The sequence below is a fragment of the Schistocerca serialis genome, chromosome 6 (genome assembly GCF_023864345.2).
Source record: "Schistocerca serialis cubense isolate TAMUIC-IGC-003099 chromosome 6, iqSchSeri2.2, whole genome shotgun sequence".
Lineage (NCBI taxonomy): Eukaryota > Metazoa > Arthropoda > Insecta > Orthoptera > Acrididae > Schistocerca > Schistocerca serialis.
This window is the reverse complement of record NC_064643.1, coordinates 491,898,462-491,904,989: the sequence shown is the minus strand read 5'-3', so window position 1 is coordinate 491,904,989 and position 6,528 is coordinate 491,898,462. Positions and strand designations below refer to the sequence as shown.

Here is a 6,528-nt window from a genome sequence, read left to right as displayed (position 1 = left end):
GAAACGTTTGAGTTCAGCTACTTATGCAATAAGGGTCATTGCAAATTTTGGTGATAAACGTCTTAGTAAATTAGCTTACTACGCCTATTTTCACTCATTGCTTTCATATGGCATCATATTTTGGGGGAATTCATCAATTCAAAAGTAATAGCAGTGTGCATAACTACAATACTACGAGAAAGGATGGTCTTCACTATTCAAGATTAAATCTAACTTTGGCACAGAAAGGGGTGAATTATACTGGCACTAAAGTCTTTGGTCACTTACCAAATAGTATCAAAAGTCTGACAGGTAACCAACAAGTATTTAAGAAGAAATTAAAAGAATTTCTGAATGACAACTCCTTCTACTCCATAGAAGAATTTTTAGATATAAATTAAGAAAAAAAAGAAAAAAAATATTTAAAAAAATAAAAATAAAAAATAAATAAAAACAAAAACACAAAAAAATAAAGTTGTTATATTAACTTAAGTATGTTGTTAAATTAACCTAATTATGTCATGTATTAGAAAATTCGACTCGTTCCACATCATTACGAAATATCGTATTCATGATCCATTATTATTAATCTAATCTAATCTAATATTAGTATTAATCTAATCTAATATAATCTTGTCGACGCCGGGGCCAACGTCTTGCTGCATCAGTAAGCTCCTCATCATCCACGTATTGCTTCCCGCGGAGTGCATCCTTCATTGGGGCGGCAGATGAAAATCAGAAGGTGTGAATTCAAACATTGCAGGAGTCACAGCAGTGTGCTGCTGGCTTGCGTGTAATCGGACAGGTTTGTGCGATCTTGTTGCGATAATGACAGACGCCTCGGCCAATGAGTCAACGCACTTTTGTTCACTGCCAGGTCTCCGTAGACATTCTGCAAGCGCCTCTGAGTATCTGCGACGCTCTGGTTTCCCGCCAAAAGAAACTGAGTTACAGCTCTTTGCTCGGAACTCACCTACATTACAGACGCCATTTTGAAGGGTATGTAAAGCGCAACTTTCTATCGGAACTTCATGAAACTATAGTGGCTTAAATAGGAATACTCCACGATGTCCCACAACGAATCCTGAATTTCTTCAATTGAAACTGGCCGAGAAAAAATGTGTTGCATCATTTATTGAACGCCAACGGCCTTGCCGCAGTGGTAACACCGGTTCCCGTCAGATCACCGAAGTTAAGCGCTGTCTGTCTGGGCTAGCACTTGGATGGGTGACCATCTGGTCTGCCGAGCGCTGTTGGTAAGCGAGGTGCACTCAGCCCTTGTGAGGCAGACTGAGAGGCTACTTGACTGAGAAGTAGGGGCTCCAGTCTTGTAAACTGACATACAGTCGGGAGAGCGGTGTGCTGATCCGCATCCAGTGACGCCTGTGGGTGGAAGATGACACGGCGGTCGGTCGGTACCGTTTTGCCTTCATGGCCTGTTCAGGCGGAGTTTAGAATTTACTTATTGAACTCCCCTCGCAGTTTGCATAACTGTAACAACGTTTTCTAAGTATTTTTTTGGCTGAGTAAATCATTTTGAATTTGGATTTATGTAAGATTTGCCGAAGACGCGCCTTTGAACAAAAAAAAGCAGTAATCACAGCTTGAACAGAGGAATGGTGGCACTGCTTGCGCAGTGGAATGACATAACCCCGGTGAGCTGTTGCCAAAGGAACGAATATCAGATCATTCAAAAAGAAGCGAGGCGGAAGTTCTAAAATGAAAACCGCTGAACGTATCGTAAAGCCATTGCCTGCGGCAAGAAGTCTGCTCCCTGTAAGAGCGATGAGGTCTCGAATTCATCGCTGGAGGGACATGGGTGCACACAGTCGTGACGAAAAAAACGGAGCACCTGCATGCATAAACAGTACAGTGCACTCAGTCGTACTGAAAACAGAGGAATGGAGGGTTTAATAGAAGGGCAAACATAAATTCATCGAAGACTAGTACAAATGTGCGGAGAGCGCTGATCGTCCCTTGCAATTTCGACGCTCAGTCCGATTTCTGGGTAATGGCCGCCACTGCAACTCGCCGGTCCTCAATAATGTGCGCACCCACCTACTGGACAATGGTATCGATAATGTGATGTGGCGTTCCAGATCGTGCATCGTCGGCTAACGACATCCGTCCTTCCTTGAATTGCTTGTGCCATGCCTTGAGCCTTGCAACGAACAGGCAATGCTCTTCATACACTTGTGCCATTCTTTGATGAATTTCCGTTCCCCGCACACCTTTCGCTGTCGGGGAATGCACTGTACATCGTAGCTCCTTCATGTCTGCGTCTGCCATCCGAGAACAAGTAATGAACATTCTGCGTCATCCCGCATCAATGGACGAAGACTGCCAAAGAATGGCGACGCATTGTGTTCAGCGATGAACTGCGATTCTGCACTACTCCGGATGATCATCGTCGGCTAGTATGGTAGGGACCTGGGGAAAAGTTCCATTTTTCCAGTGTTTTGGAGAGGCATCCCTGGCACAATGGTGTAAGGAACCATCGTGTATGGCATCACGGCTGTTAAAAAATGGTACACTGGCAGCATAACGATGTATCACGGACAACCTGCGTCTTCATGTGATACCCCTCACGCGACAGTATTGTGGTACCATTTTTCAGTAGGACTGTACTTATCTACACATGGCACATGTCTCTATGAACTGTCAGCGTGATGCTGAGGTTCTCCCGTGGCTAGCAAAATCCCCAGATCCTTCCGCAACAGAACGTGTGTGGGACCAGCTCGGACATCAACTCGTCCCAGTGCCATATCCAGGATATCAAAGACTGTTTACAACGGTTGTGAGCCAGTTTGCCTCAGGAGAAGATGCTATGGTTTTGTGAAACCTTTCCCAACCGCATCAGAGCATACATCTAGGTTTGAGGTTGTGCGACGCCATGCTGGTAAGTAAGGTCATACTGCTTTTGTAATCTTTCAAATAATTTCACATACCTCCTCAAACGTGAAGTTTCATTTCGTTTCCTCCTTTCTTCCTGGGTGCTTAACTTGTTTTATCAGGCAGGGTACATAATGACGATATGGTAGTCATGTGCCATCTTTTGAGTTCCGATCGATGTACACGTGCTTTGACGTAGAGCGATAATACTTGTTTCTAATCTGATGTCATGTTTAGCGCTAACCAGAAAAGACGGGGTCCCTAATTTTGCTAAAAGTTGTGTTGTTTTTGAGGACAGTCATCTTCGGAATGGCGTTAGAATAATCTTATTTAACAAATATGTCAACTGTCAGAATAATGACATAGCAGGATATATCAGTGTAATTTAACTGAATATCTTTCAGCAATCGGTGTGGTTTGAGGAACAGTCCACGCCAGCGTAGCTGCTTAGGTGACTTCACTCCTATTGAGTACACCGAGAGAGATAATCGGGCCTTGTGCATCTACATGTGTTGTTGCCGCAGCTGATGACTGTGCATGAGGATTGTTTCCTAACGCCTTGAGTGCATCGCTTTCGCTGTTTCGAATGGGATAAACTGACGCAGCAGTGTTCATCTTTGACACTCTATTGTATGATGTTCTACTAAAGCAGTTAACTCCATTATCTGCGCATTTTGCACTTTTATTGAAGCTCTTACGCCAAGTTCCAGTTTTCTTTCCTCTGCGAGCTAGACGTGTCACAAAAGTTGGCTTCAAAGTTTTACGTTCTAACGTTTTAATTACGGAGTAAACGTGCTGTTCCTATTGCGGTATCGATAGCTACGATGCCACGGCGTAGGTGCAAGTTCTTAGGTTGGCACTACGACACCGACACCGACGACAGCGCCCTCTAACCGGCGCTGTCCGCTCCAGATTCAGCCCATTTGATTCCGAGTAGATGACCAAGCAACATTGTTTGTACTTCATAGGGGGCCGTTACTGACTTTGTTACTTCAATGATAGGTTTTCTCACTACTAATTGCCCTTACCATTGACACCTGTACGGCTTCGCAACTACGTGCTCATCTGTACGCAAAGTTAAGTAAAAGAGTTATTACTTATACGCAGTACCGCAGAACTTCCTTTTCCTACTCCTACTCGCTTCCTACGTTCGGCCTACCCTTCAGTTTACAGCAGACCCACGCGCCGCCTTCCAGGGGGCATGCGAAACCTATCTTTTTCTTGTTATATAAGGGGATATCAAAAAATTTCCATCTAAGGTCGTTGCTGCAGCGTTTATCCAACCCAGCGTGACTACAGTGCAGTTACACATGCATCGACATGTAGGCAAGGGGACAGTGTGGTCTTCGACGGAAACTTTCTGATCGTCCCTTAAATTTCACTTATTATATAAAAATGTTTGTGTGTCGTGATATAGTGCGTACTTTCGAACGTTTACAAGCGTATAATTAAACTTAATTCTTATTATGTAGTCAGCTGTAAGCTAAATTCACGATTTATACAAATTTTGGCAGAAGTGTGCTCATTGTGACAATTGTTCCACCTACTTTCAGATAATATCCTCATTTTTAAAGGCAGGTTGTTGAGAATTTGGGGAAGCTTAAAAGCGTTGTGCGTAACGTATTTCGTAGGACATCGGCGGTCGTGGGTTATATTCGTGTAGTCTACAAATTTTGGTAGCATTAATTGTTCAAGAAATTATTTTCTCTGAATTGTAGAGCAGATAGTTTTGTGATTAGTGCAGTATTTTCATCTGTCTCCGCTAACTGACTAGTTTGTTCCGAAGAACTGTTTGAAAGTTCACGACCACAACATAGTTCTACACATATTTCGACAGCTCATATCATACGTGTGGTCTGACAAATCAGAGGAACTGCTGAGATTGAGAGTGCAATGAATGTGAAACATCCAACCGACTTGTGATACCAATTATTCAATACACTTTTTAAATTTTCATAAAATGCTAAAACTTTATAAGATACCTCGAAGAAAATGGTCTACTGATCCATAAAGAGTTGCCACACAGAAAACATATTTCGTGTGAAAGACAAATAGCTCTGTGTTTGCACGAAGTAGTTAGTGTTACTTACGTCATAAGGGAGTTAGGATGATAATCCTTAAAGCAAATGAAATATTTCAGTGTGGTGAACCCTATCTACAAGTTTCAAGGAATAAATTTCTCCACCGAATGCGTAAATATTTTGTTGGCAACCACTCACACACGCAGAAGAAGTAAGAGCCCATACGGAAAGATTTAGATGTTTATGTTTCCTTAGGGCTAGAGCGTAGAACGTCAGAGATGTACACTATATTATCAAAAGTATCCGGACACCCCTATGCAATGCGGCATGACCACTAGGCGTTAAGACAGGTGGATCCGCCAACATGAAAGGAGGCGGGGAATATAGTGTTGTGACCACAGAAGCAGTAACAGCTGAATGGTTCCGTCAGACGACCACAGTGACTTCGAACGAGGACTAGTCATTGATCGTCACCTGAGTGAGAAATCCATCAGGGAAATGTCTACTCTAAAGCTGAGTGTTGGTGACGTGACTGTGAGGTGGAAACGCGAAGGAACAAGCACAGCTAAACCAAGACCAGGAAAATCTCATGTAACGGATGACGGCGACGGTCGAGCATTGCGGGGGGTGGTTGTAAAAAATCGCATGGAATCAGTGGAAGCCACGCGGGGTAGCCGAGCGGTCTGGGGCGTTCTGTCACGGATCGCGCGGCTCCTCCCGTCGGAGGTTCGGATCCTCCCTCGGGAATGGGTGAGTGTGTGTTGTTCGTAGCGTAAGTTAGATTAAGTAGTGTGTCAGCTTAGGGACCGATGGCCTCAGCAGTTTGGTCCCATAAGATCTTACCACAAATTTCCAAATCAGCGGAAGGTGTCACTGAAGAGTTCCACAGTGTTACCTGCACTCCAGCTAGCTTAATGACTTTGCGTAGTGAGCTATAAAGGAAGGGGTACAATGGTCGAGCAGCTCCTCACAGGCCACTCATTTATGTAGCCAGAGCTAAGCGACGCCCCTGGACAGTCGATATCTGGAAACGAGTGTTTCGCAGTGATGAATCAGGCTATACCCTGTGGCATTCCGCTGGAAGGATTTAAATTTGTCGAATGACTGGAAAACGTTAGCTACCATCGTATGTAGTGTCAATAGCGAAGTAAGGAGGAGGTGGTGTTACGGTATGGGGATATTTTTCGTGGTTAAGTGGTGGTCTCCTTATTGTGCTTACGAAAGCGGAAAATGCGGGATGAGGGGACGGTTTCAATATGATGATTGTATCAGCATGACAATGCAAAAAATGGTTCAAATGGCTCTGAGCACTATGGGACTTAACATCTATGGTCATCAGTCCCCTAGAACTTAGAACTACTTAAACCTAACTAACCTAAGGACATCACACAACACCCAGTCATCACGAGGCAGAGAAAATACCTGCTCCCCCCGGGAATCGAACCCGGGAGCCCGAGCGCGGGAAGCGAGAACGCTACCGCACGACCACGAGCTGCGGGCTATGACAATGCACCTTGCTATGTAGCAGCATGTGTCAGGCAATGCTTTGTGGGTAATAGCGTTCCTGAAATGGACTTGGCTGCGCAGAGTCCCGATCTGTAACCAATGGATCACCTTAGGTATGAGCTAAAATGTC

General features: G+C 44.2%; 1 pseudogene; it reads left to right on the top strand.

The window, feature by feature from the left end:
• The first annotated feature begins 1,120 nt into the window (after window positions 1-1,120).
• On the top strand, window positions 1,121-1,238 carry LOC126485459 (5S ribosomal RNA; annotated as a pseudogene).
• Window positions 1,239-6,528: the final 5,290 nt, after the last annotated feature.